This window comes from Lepus europaeus, chromosome 11, assembly GCF_033115175.1.
Source record: "Lepus europaeus isolate LE1 chromosome 11, mLepTim1.pri, whole genome shotgun sequence".
Taxonomy (NCBI): domain Eukaryota; kingdom Metazoa; phylum Chordata; class Mammalia; order Lagomorpha; family Leporidae; genus Lepus; species Lepus europaeus.
Window position 1 is genome coordinate 58,419,434 of NC_084837.1, and position 13,062 is coordinate 58,432,495.

Consider the following 13,062-nt stretch of genomic DNA (forward strand, 5'->3'; position numbering starts at 1 on the left):
TGTAATAATTTTTAAACACAAAGAATAGGATTATGTTGTCTCTTGCTTTAATTACAGCAATTACATCAGTAGAAGGTTCTCTTAATCTTGCCCAGCCTCTCATAGCTCTGTTTTAGTTCTCTCTTTCATCCGAGAATATGGCCCTTTCTTTGGAGCACGTTCTTAGCAGTTTAGGCATAACTCTTCCTCGTGTCCATTCAATGTCTGATGTGTTCAGCAAAGTCTTCACACATTTCATGGGCCAGATATCAACCATCCTTCAGCACTGCATGACCTCTGATAACTTTGTTCACCTCTCAGCACCAAAGCAATCCATCTAATCTATCTCATCTAGGCCTCAGAGTCTTACCCTACCTCTGCACCACCCACCACTTGGGGAGCACCTCACTGTGATTTCCCAAGTTGACATATGGGATTTCCCTCTGCACATTTCTCTCCTCTCTAATACACTTCCTTTTAAAATCGAGTCACTTCAACGTCTCTAAATGTGGATCTCTGCCTTTGACCAGCTAAACTACTACCATCCTACTTTCTCCATTGGGAATGCTCCCCTTCAGCAGGATGGTGAAGTGAATGCTGAGTTTGCTCTCTGTGTTTCCCTTTTTTCAAAGACCTTAGTTCTGGGTAATCTTTTGTCAGGTGCTTAAACTTGTGTTTTATCTATTTCACGGAGGAATTGCTGCTTTATCATGTCCAGAAGAAGAAGTTACCATTTTATGTTTTAATCAGAAGATTCACCTAAACACACATGTCCTTCATATCCCCTCAGAGAGGATGGAGGTGAAAAAGCAAGAAGACTTATTAGAATAACGGTGAAGTACCCCAAATATCAAATTACGAGGGATGAGTTAGTAGGAACAGAGAGGAGGAGATAGATTTAAGAAATAATTGGAACTTAAAACCAGCAAGAGATTAAGAAAACAAAAAGTGTAAATAAGGTGAAACATGATGTGAGATTAAATGTTATGGACATAGCTCTTCAAAGTGGCTCCCAAAGCACTGTCTTTTAAGTTAAGTAAAATATATGTTTTTATATTTTAGATACAGCCTAACCAAACTAACAAACAAATGGTTTGCATAATTCCACGTAAACATTTGCACATGCTCGTAGGCCTCTTGCTCTGAGCTGATGTCCCAGAATTCAGGAGGTCAGCATGACAATCTCATTTCTGGGCCTTTGACTTTTCTTTCAAAAAGTTGATTGAGGTTTTTGTTAGTATTTAAAATACTTAATTATTATACCAGTGTCCTATTTCAGATGGGAATAGAGATAATAGTAAAAAAAAAATGGCATCCATTGATCACTTCTACATGCCATAACTGCAAAATGCTCTACTTAAATCATTTCATTTAGTCTTTACAATAATTTGTGAAACAAGTACTATTATTAAGTGCCTTTTAAAGAAGAAAAAACCGTGGCATAGTAAGTAATTGGCAGACCTGGAATCCAAACCAGGATAACGTTGACTCCTAATGTATTTCTATAGAAGAGGTTTGGTCAGGAGAGAGCACAGGCAGGAATCTCAACTGAGTTCATGAATCGAAAGTTAGATAATTTTCTCATTAAAACGTCAGGCAGCATGAACTCTGAGTGGGTGGATGAAATGATTCCACACGGGCAGGTCTGAGATTAAAGTCACTATATTTGGAACATAAAAGCTAGCAAAAGGACAGATACTTTGGTCTAAATAGCATTTTCTATCTTTTTCTTCTGGCAGAGTCCTAGTTTTCAATGGATGTTTTTCCCAACAGGGATCTTTCTTAGTTCCAAAGAATGAATTTTGAATAGCCTAAGCTAGATATGGTCACTCTACCTTCCTTACCAGTAAACTTAGTTATGAATCTGTGACACAATGCTATCTGATGAGAATTAACAATAGAGTTGCTTTGGAGTAAGGGTGAAAGTACAAGGAACCTCTGCTTCCTTGATAAAGTGTGACATATGAAGAAAGAGCTCAATTACTCTGCCTGTGGTGAGGTGGCATGAGAATGTAGTACCTGGACATGCATCAGCCATCCCAGGACCATAAATAGGTGAGTCAAATGTCACCAGGCAGAGCAGAAAGGATGGAAGGAAACTAGGTCCTTGATGACTTCTTTCAGGAATGTAATTAACAAATCTCTTCTAAATTTTCCATTTGAGAGACAGAGAGAGAGTTCCCACCCACTGGTTTCCTTGCCAAATGCCTGCAGCAGCCAGGCCAAAACTAGGGATCACGTACTCAATCCAGCTCTCCCACATGGGTGGCAGGAACCCAACTACTTCTGCCCTCCAGGGTCTGCATCAACAGAAAGCTGGAATCAGGAGTGGAACCAGGACTCAAATCCATGCACTGGGATACAGTATATAGACATCCCAATTGGCAGCTTAACCTCTAGGCCAAATGACCAACCCCAAATAACAAACATTTAAATAATACAACATTCTTCATTATTTAAACCATTGTTAAACAGTCCGTTAGCTGATACTGAAAGCACTCTAACCTATACTGCAAGTCTCTTGTTGGCTTAGATGAGAGATTAAAAAACATTTTCTATAAAATGGCTAGATTATAATATACCCATTGCATGCAATATGGTTTTTGTCATAAATACCTAACTCTACCATTGGAGCATAAAAGCTGAAATAAATATTGCAAAAGCAAATATATGTGATTGTATTCCACTTAAACTTGATTTATAAGAGACTAGATTTGGCCCATTGGCCACATTTAGCCAGCGCTGACTTAAATGCATTCATCTGAACATTGGACAATTGAGACACAATCTCTTTTATCATTCCCATGCTGAATGGATTTGGAGATGCATCTAATAGTCTCTGTGATGGTACTTTTATTCATCCAACTCACCCTTGAGTTTCTCATAGCATTTGGGGCCAACATTATTCCATTCATTTAATCTGACAACACAATTCACTCTTCTATTTAGTGCTTCCTCTTTAGCACGAATGAAGTTGTCTACATATTATTTATAATTATTATAGAGAAGTTGCTTTTCCTATTTTATTTTTGCTTAGAAAGTGATCTAATGCAGAAGGGATGTTAAATTTTTTTTAATATCCATGGGATCCATGTTGACAAATTGTACCAGGTCAATGCTAGAGCATTGATAATAAAGAGATAGACAGATGGATGATATACACAAAAATGTGAGCAGAGATTGAACTCACAGATATATTAAAAGATAAAGACTTATGATGTAGAAAAAAGAAAGGAATTTAAGGGGAATGGAAAGTAGAATATATCAATGAAGTAGGTAGAATAATGGCTCCCCAAACACCAAACATGTCTATGTCTTAGTTCTCAGAAGGCATGAATTTGCTTTCTTGAATAACAAAAGGGATTTTGCAGAAGTGATTCAGAGTGTAGATTTTCAGCTATGGGGAGTACTGTGGATTATTCAGATGAGCTGAATCTAATCACATGCTTACAGATAGAGTATCTCCCAGTGTAGTCAGAGAACAACATATCCTCATGAAAAAATATCAAAGAGGCAGGACGTTCTCTGGCTCTGAAGACAAAGGAATGGGCCATGAGTCAAGGAATATGGGCAGTATCCAGAAGCTAGAAAAGATAAGGGAGTTTCTCCTGGAGTCTCCAGGAAGGATCTCAGCCCAGTCAAAACCTGGTTTCGCCAGTTAGATCTGTATTGGACATCTGCCCCCTGGACATCTGCCCCAAAGAATAGTAAGATATAAAATTCATGTTTTTTCTAAGACATCAGCAGCAATAGGAAACAAATACTAGTAATAAATGGTACATCTCAAATCCTAAGAAGTTTCTTTGAGAGCTGCTGTTTCTCTTTCCATCATTTTATGTTTCCTACAACCTCATTGCCTAACCTTCACACTCAGATGATAGCTGTATATTTCAACGTCTATTTTAATAATGCCATGACTAAATGTTTTCAAAAATCAAAGCAATAAGATAATTTAATTCATAATGACCAAATTAGGTATACTTCTCAAATAGTCTCCCAAAAAATGACCAGGAGAGAAGGGCTCTAACACTGATCTGGTGCAATTTATCCACATGGATCCCATTTGCCCCACTAAGGAGGTGGTTGGTTTGGTCTGTTTTCCATGGAGATATTGCGGGTAGAGAGCATTCATATGTACTTTCCTGCCTGGGCTTTATTTTCAACTCTAAAGCTATCAGTGCAATGAATAATGTTCATTCATCTTATGCCATCTCTCAAAGCTATTATATAGGATTTAGATAACAACATAACTCTTTCATAAACGGTAATTGACAAGTTAATGTCAACTAATAATAATGCTAACATTAATATTCTTAATATTTTTATAATATTAAGTTCAGGAAACTGTCAAATTCAAGCTTTTCCTTTTCATCTACTGTTTTCCCTCTTTAATTGCAAAAGCACACTCTGACACATGACCCATGCTGCCAGATTCCTCATTCCTACCTCAGAATCACACTCTACAGAGACTCCATCAGTTTGAAGTGACCAACCCACAAGGGGAGGGCTCCCAGCCCTTGCCTTTAATGCCTCTCTGCTCTGGGTTGTAAGACTGAAGAAGTATAGGCACTTCTACACGTACTGAAGACTTGGCTCTCACAGTGTTCCTTGTCTCAGTTATCTGTGTGCAGGCCACTGCTGCATCTACTTCAGAATGGCCCCACGTCATTGCCCCTTACCTGAGGCTGGCTGCAGTGAGTATTAGGCATGAAGGAGATATTATTAGCCTCAGCTGAAGAACTGGTTCTCCAAAGCATTCCCAACTAACCTACTTTCTTTTCTTTTTTTTTTTTTAGAATACATGTTAAATAGTTATTTAACTTAATTATGAGAAAACCATGAAGACTGTAAATTTGGCTCAGTAGGCATTTGAGAAACACATATTTATGTATTTAGTAAGGAAAAGCATGCTGATGTGATTTTGCTAAGTTGGAGACAATATTCCAGGGTAAAGCTACTCTAACTTTTAGTTTAGGAATGTACTAGACTGAAACACTATGTATGTCAAATTATCAAATTATTATTCCAGCATGTTATTTTGTTCTAAAGTGCTGCACAATCCAAACAAAAATAAAGTACTTCTGGCTATTTATAATGTACATCAGGTCCATATTTTTGGCCTGTGGCATCGAATAGTTGCCGATTTTCATTGCTTATACAGAACACATTAAAAGGCAACTCTTAAACTGTACTCATCTCAAGAATTTGGCTAATAATAATAAAATGAAAATTCATAATGCTACCAAATATGAATCAAGAATACTTCAGGCATGGGAGTTTGTTCTAGTGGTTAAGATGGCAACATTCTATATCAGAGCACCTGGGGTGAGTCCCAGCTCTGCTACTGGTTCCAGCTTCCTGCTTCCTACTAACACATACCCTGAGAGACAACAGGTATTAACTCAAGTGGTTGGGTCCCTACAAACCCAAATTAGTTTTTAGTTCCCAGCTTTGGCCTGGCCCAGCTGCAGCTACTGTGGGCATTTGAGACTGAACAAATGAATGAGAGCTCTCTCTCTCTCTCTCATTGCGTTTTGGCATGTTTATTTAATGACATCCAAGACTTGCATTTTTAAGTTCATGCTTCATAAAATTATTACTAAATCTGTGTTAAATTGATTTGTCCCATTTGGGGAAAATTGTTGATTGAGGCTGTTTTGGGTTCATGTGTCTTTCACAAATAATCACTTGTGTTCAAAACAAAATAACTGAGAAAATGCCAGGTGAGATGGAGAGACTTTGCAAATAATTCATTACAAGGTATCTATGTGTGTGTGTGTGTGAGAGAGAGAGAGAGAGAGAGAGAGAGAAAGAGAGAGAGAGAAAATTTCACCCTTATCTGTGTATATAAAGAACAGTAGCAGCACCAGTTTTTTTTTTTTTTTTTCTCAAAACTAAGTCATGCTTTTTTAGTGTATTCAGGTTTGCTTATATCCCACTTTTGGTGAGGCTTAAATAGCAAAGCAGAATTTTTATCATGGATTAAATACACTGCAGAACCAGGTGAATAACAGTACATTCAGTCCTGCTTTTCAGCTTGTTAACCAGTGAAGAAGACTAATGAAAACCACAGATCATTCTCAAACCTAATTTTGGTCATTAGTTTCAATCTTGTCCCCTGTGCCCCCTTGGACCAGAACTGCTAACACAGAGTAAAGGGGGCTGACCAGGATCCCTCATCCTGCACAGCTCTGATTGAGGCACTAATAAACAGCAGCAGGGCCACAAGGCAGCACACTCAAGCAGAGGGGATGCAAGAGAGCCAGGTAGTGCCTCCAACTGAATGATGGACCACCGAGGATGCCAGCTCAATCTCTGCTATGTCTCTTGTCCAGAGAAAGCAATCCCATCCCTCTACTTGCAAATACTAATAATTAGGATGAAATGCCATAAATGATGGAATTAAAATATTTTGTACTCATTTATGATTATTTCTTAAAAGATTCAATTTAAAAATGAGTCTTTTAGCAGAACATATAGCAACTGTTCAACTCACATTACCAATTAATAGCACAGAGGAGCTATCTTATAACTAAAGACATGTTGTTCCTGTTAAAATCATCTGTTGGTTTAACTGAACTGGCACAGATTTAATATCCTACTGAGCTTTCCTTTCACTTATTAGAAGGATATGCAGCATCCAAGTTGTGTTTATTAAATATATACCGTGCCTAAATGGCCAGGATTTATAACAGACATCTATAGATAAAAATTAAATACTATAACATACCCATTCATATTATAGTGCCTCAACAAAATGTACCATAATTTTGAAGTTTATTAAGCAACAGATAATATTAATGGACTGATAAAGCTTGACTTCCCTTATTTCAGAATAAACCCAGACTCCATAAAATTCCATTCATTTCCTGTTAAAGTATTCTTTACCCCAAATTTTAGCTTTCCTCTAAGAGAGTATTCAAAATTTCACAATCTCTCGTATGTACTTAAAAGTATTCTTTCAAGTATACAATGAGAATATTGATAAAACCGGGACTATGAAACCCCCAAATAAGTCTGCTTGTTGAGTTCATGGAAAATCCAAGGTAAAAACTTATTAGAAACAGGCAAAATATAAAAGTAACCAACCAACTTAACTTCATTATTTAAGCTGAGTGAAATGCAAAACACAAACAATGTGAGGAGGCACTTGTCCTTTGTATTTCAGCAATTCTTAAATTTTTAATGAATCTCAGTTTTGTAGCATCTTGGGAGAAATGTTTTCATGTAAGATTCATCTTGACAAGGTCTATAACAATGATACTGCTAGAATAATCCAATTAAGCATTTCATATTTGGTAAGTTTGCATTATATAAAAAAATATACAATGGAATATGGATCATTATCACTTTTCTTTCCTGGAGTCAAAATACTAAATGTTGTATGGCACCAAAAGTGGCCCTTCCACTCCTGGAAAAGCCCCAAACTTCTGAATATCAACTCATTTAATTAAGTCCATGTGGGGAGACAGGCATCCTGGGGATTTCTCACCTCTTAAGAAGGAATATATCGATTATAAACCACATATGTTAACTTTCATTATTTTTATCTTTTTCCAATTATTTTTAACTACATAATTATTTGTTTTTATTATCATCCCCCCCTCCAGATTGTATACTGCTAAAGTTTAAGGACTGTGTCTGGTTTTAATATTTTTTACTATCATATGTTCAAATGCCTAAACTATGATTAAAATGAGGCAGAAAAATAAGCTACTTTTTGCTGACTAGTTCTGATTCATCTAACAAATTGCATCAGTTGCTCTCTTCTCTCGATTATGTGGGAATTAACAATGACATCACCTGCAGAATGCCATTTAGGCTCCAGGACTTCCTTGTCTTTACCACTGTGTTAGTCAGCTTTTCATTACTGCAGTGAAACACCTGAGACAATCTACTTAGGAAAGAAGACGTTTATTTAGCTCACTGTTTTGGATGCTGATGCAAACACCATGGTGCAAGCTGAGGCAAAGGCCCTATGGCAGATGGTGAAGTGTGTGCAGAGGAAGGATCACCTAGAGAGCCAGAAAACACAAGGAGTTGGTGGACCCAGACCTCAGCTTTGTATCAACCTGCTCATGAGAACTAAATAGAGCATATCTCCAAAGACTTTAGGACTTCCCACAAAGCCCCGCCTTCTAAAGTTACCACTACCTCCCAATAATGCCACCCTGGAAATAACACGCAGGCCTTTAGGGAACATTCCAAATCCACATTATATGAACCCCTGGATTCCTAGATTCTATACTGAAAGAAAAGATTTCCAGTCTGAAAGTGTGATCAGATGTAAGGTAAGGTATGTAAGAGTCAGAACTTTTGCACAGAAACCATGCAAGCATCAATTTTATTCCTTCTTTTTTTAAATATTCATATTTTTTGTGAAAAGCAGAGTTACAGAGAGAGAGAGAGAAGGAGAGACAGAGAGAGAGAGGTCTCCCATCTGCTGGTTCACTCCCCAAATGGCCACAGCATCTAGGACTGGGCCAGGCTGAAGCCAGGAGACAGGAGCTTCCTATGGGTTTCCCACGTGGGTACAGAGGCCTAAGAACTTGGGCCATCCTCCACTGCTCTCTCAGGCACATTAGCAGGGAGCTGGATGGGAAGTGCAGTAGCCAGGACTTGAACCGGCAACCATATAGGATGTTGGTACCGCAGGCCACAGCTTAACCTGCTACACCACAGTGCTGGCCCCAAGAGTCAAGTTTCAAGGTTGAAGGTGGGCTCTGAGGTATCTGCCCCCCTAAGTAGTGCTTGAGCATCGTTTTATTACCAGTTCTCTAGCCATAACCTTTCCAGATATCACATAAAAAGTCACTGAAGAGTAAATCAATTTTACCAACTCATTACACAGCTATGAATAATTTAAGCCATAAAGAAATCTTTGGAACTTCAACCCAGTACTGACCACCATCCTTCACATCCTTGACCGGTGAGTCTCAGGCCACCATTCAAATCACAAAGGACATTCTTGAAAACCTGAGCCATTGTGGTTACTCCCCCATACTCTCCAGCTCAAGGAACCCGCAAAACATCATGGAGTAGCCCACAGTCCAGCAGCAATAAATAACAGAATTATCCAACAGGAAATTCCACTTCACAGGGGGTTTAGACAGGGATCATGTAGTATTCCTGGCAGTTCTTAACACCTTGTGGGCACAGAGCTTTCAACCATGCTTTTATTCTTTATGTCCTCAAAATCCTACTGCAAAACCAAACATAGCTCTAGCTAATGATAATAGGAGTATAAGAAGTTGAACAAAAGTTGACTAGAGAGTTTTAGGAAACTGAATCTGAATCTTTTCTCAATTTTCACACTAAATGTGTTTAGTTTAATCAGAAGAATGGGAATGATACAATAAAAATATAGTAATTGTGGTTTTTTAAAAATGCCTTGACCCTGGGAGACAGCAGTGAGGTCTTAAGCAATTGGGTCCCTACCACCCACCTGGGAGACCTGGATCAATTTCTTGCCCCCAACCTTCCACCCCAGCAGGGGGCCATTGTAGGTCTTTGAGGAATGAATCAGTGGAGAGAATCTGGATCTCTCTCTCCATCTCCCCTTCTTCCCCTCTACCTCTGTCTCCCAGTCAAGTAAATTTTTCTAAATATTTGCATGTCATCTTAAAACTCAGAGTTCAAGCCTTAACTAGCATAAGGCTGTTATCTGAAAAAAGAAAATTAGATGATATAGATAAAAACATTTTAAAGTTTTATTTTGTTACCCTTTTAAACCCTCTTAAAAATTTTAAATGATACTAGAAACCAGAGACTTTTGTTCTAACAGCTACAGTACTGGCTACCTACGTGTTAAGTAGCATGCCTTAAGGGTGATGTAAAAATTGGATTTTGACTCCACTTACAAGGTTAGTCTCAGACAGGAACCTTTTTTCTCTGGGAAGGGAGGCTCCAATATGCCTCTTACTTTGTACAGACTTCAGTGTAATCTACTTCAAGGAGCCACATCGTCTGGCAAAAGTTGAAGGCAATGTCTGTGTCTGGCTTCATTATCACAGTACCTCTAGTAGGAGTGTAAAAAAAAAAATGTAGAGTCCCTGAAATTTCGGTTGTGGTTTTATTTGGGTCGCTGCCTGCTGATAAAATGTCATCAGTGTGTGTTTCCTCCTTAATTCAAACCTGGGACGGTGTCACCTAAAGAAGTCTGCGGAGGAAATGACATGTAGGGAAGGAGAGTTACTGCCTAGAGTCAATTCCAGACCCTGCAGGGATCTGGTGAACTGAATATCAAGTGACAGGGTGGGAGGCACCATGGACTGGCACTCTTTGAGGTCCCCAGCTTTCAATCAGTGGGGGTAAAGGGTGCCTAGTTAGCACCAATCAGATCTAAGCAGATCATAAGACAGAATTGGTGGTTTGGAGGAAAAATAAATAGAATGCATTTATATTCTTAGATATAATTGTAATGGTGAGAGAGGAAAAATACACTGATATCAACTGAAATTGTGATTTTTTTAAACTTTGTAATACATATATTTTCTAATCTGCCAAGACATTTGAAGAAATATCAACTTATTTGTTAAATAAAGCATTCACAAATTCAAAACATGGGATTTCCTGGTTATTTATTAAAAGGAATTATTTGAGTCTGCTTGGGCCTCCATAATAGTATTCCACAGACTGGGTAACTTAAATAAAAGAAATATATTTTTTCATAGTTCTATAGGCTACAAGTTCAAGATCAAGGTGTCGGCAGGTTTGGTTTCTTCTGGGCCTCTCACCTTGTCCACTGTATCCTCAGATGGCCTTCTCTCTGTGCCCCAAGTGTCTCTTCCTCTTCTTAAAACGACACTAGTCCTATGGGATGAGAGCTGCTCTCTCATAGTCTCATTTTCACTTAATCAGTACTTTTTATAGACTTCATTTCCAAATGTGTTTACACAGGGACTTGAACTTTTAATGTGTGAATTTTGCGAGGATATATTTCTATCCATAACACTAAGTTAGGGCAAAATATAAATTCCAACCTTAAACCAGGATCTGCCACAGTTACCTGGCAAAGTAAAAGGATCAATTTTGAGCATCCACTCCTCAAATATTTGTTATGCACATTCCATTGAAGACACATGCCTTGAGGTTCTTGTTGGATAGAAAATAAGTCACAGTCTGACTTCTAGGTTTAATGAAGCAGAGTAGCTAGTAAACACCTATTCAAACACATATAATTCTGTGGTTAGTTTACCAAACCTTGGATAAATGCACCAAAGCTTTTCTCCAGGACAAATGTGTGGCTCATCTATTAGGAAGAGTGAAAACAATGAAAAGCTTTGCCAAGCAAAAACTTTGTAATTAACAAAGGAACTACACTCTTTCAGGAGACTTTGTCCTATTTCACCATTTTGCTGACAGTTCATTCATTCAGTTATGCATTCATTCTGTCCAATATTTAGTGCACGACCGCTATTTCCCAAGCACTGGACTTTTTAATGATGCCGATGCCATACACAACAATTGGATACAATCAAGCACATTGTCAAAATGGTATTATTGACAGATACTGGTTATTTTAGTCATGGCAATATAGGTGCACATGTGGTGATTTTGCAGTTCTTGATGTAGACTTATATTCCAAATTTTCTTTTATATTTGTAATTTATGTTATTAAGGTGAACCAAGCACACTGGCACTTGATTCTGATTATTCTACTGTAAAGTGCTATTTCTTAATATTTTCTTAATAGATTGCATTTTTCATGGAAGTTTTAGGGTCACAGAAAAACTGAATGGAGAATACAGAGATTTTCCTAGCCCACAGCCTCCTCTGCTATTAAGTCACACACTGGTGTGGTATTATCTGTTCTAATGAATGAACCTACATTGACACACCACTATCAGACAAAGTACATAGTTTACTCTTTAAGTTGTACAACCTATGGGTTTTGATAAATGTGTGATGATATGTGCTCATCATGAGAGTATGACACAAAATAATTTCACTACCCTAAAAATTCTCTGTGCTTTGCCTATTCATTCTTCCATCCTCTCCTAACTTACTTAGCAACCTGTGGTCCTTTTACTGACTTCGTAGTTTTACCTTTCCCAGAATATCATACTGTTGGAATCATACAGTACATAGCCTTTCAGAATGTCTTCTTTCACTCAGGATTGTGTGTTTATTTTGTTGATCTCTTTCCATGGCTTCACAGCTCATTTCTTTTTTTTATTTCTTTTTCTTTTTTAAAGATTTACTTAATTATTTGAAAGGCAAAGTTACAGAAAGAGATAGAGGAAGAGACAGAGAGAGAGAGAGACCTTTTATCTGGTGAGTCACTCCCCAAATGGCCCCCAAAAGCCAGAGTTGGGCCAGGCCAAAGTTCTCTGTATATTTTGGATAACAGTATTTTCTAAAATGTTTTATACAGTTCTTGTCTACCAGTTTATGGCTTGTCTTCTCATAACACTGTCTTTCACAGAGCAGTTATAAACTTTACTGAATCCAACTCATCAACTATTTCTTTCATGAATCATGACTTTGGTTGTATAACTAAAAGTCATCACCATACCCAAGCTCATCTAGATTTCCTTTGGTTACTGTATTAGCTTGCTTTGCTTCACTGTAAAGAAATACCTGAAACAAGTTACTTCTGAAGAAAAAATTCACAGTTGTGGAGGTTAAAAATCCAAACAATATAACAGGCTAGGCAAGGATCACTTCTTGGCTACCTCAGTTTATAACATGAATGGCAGTAGCAGGAGCGTGTGCGGGACGGAGCCAATGATTACATTTTGATTCAGGAGCAGAGACTGTGAGAGGACTAGATTTGTTCCTCTTGTGACAACTCTCTTGCAAGAACCACCAAGGAATCCCATGATAACTAGCTTCAGAGATCGTGCCCCCAGTGACAAGGACCTCTCACTTGGCCTTACCTCCTAAGATTCCACAGTACATTTCAATACTGCCACCATGAACCAAGTTACCAGCCCACAAGTCTTTGGGGGAACAGAAGCCATAGCAATTACCTTTCAGAAATCTTGCATTTAATGTTTAAAAGTTCCATCACTCATTTTCAGTTAAATTTTGTGAAGAAAATAAAGTCTGTAGGTAGATTCATTTTCTTGTATGTAGAAG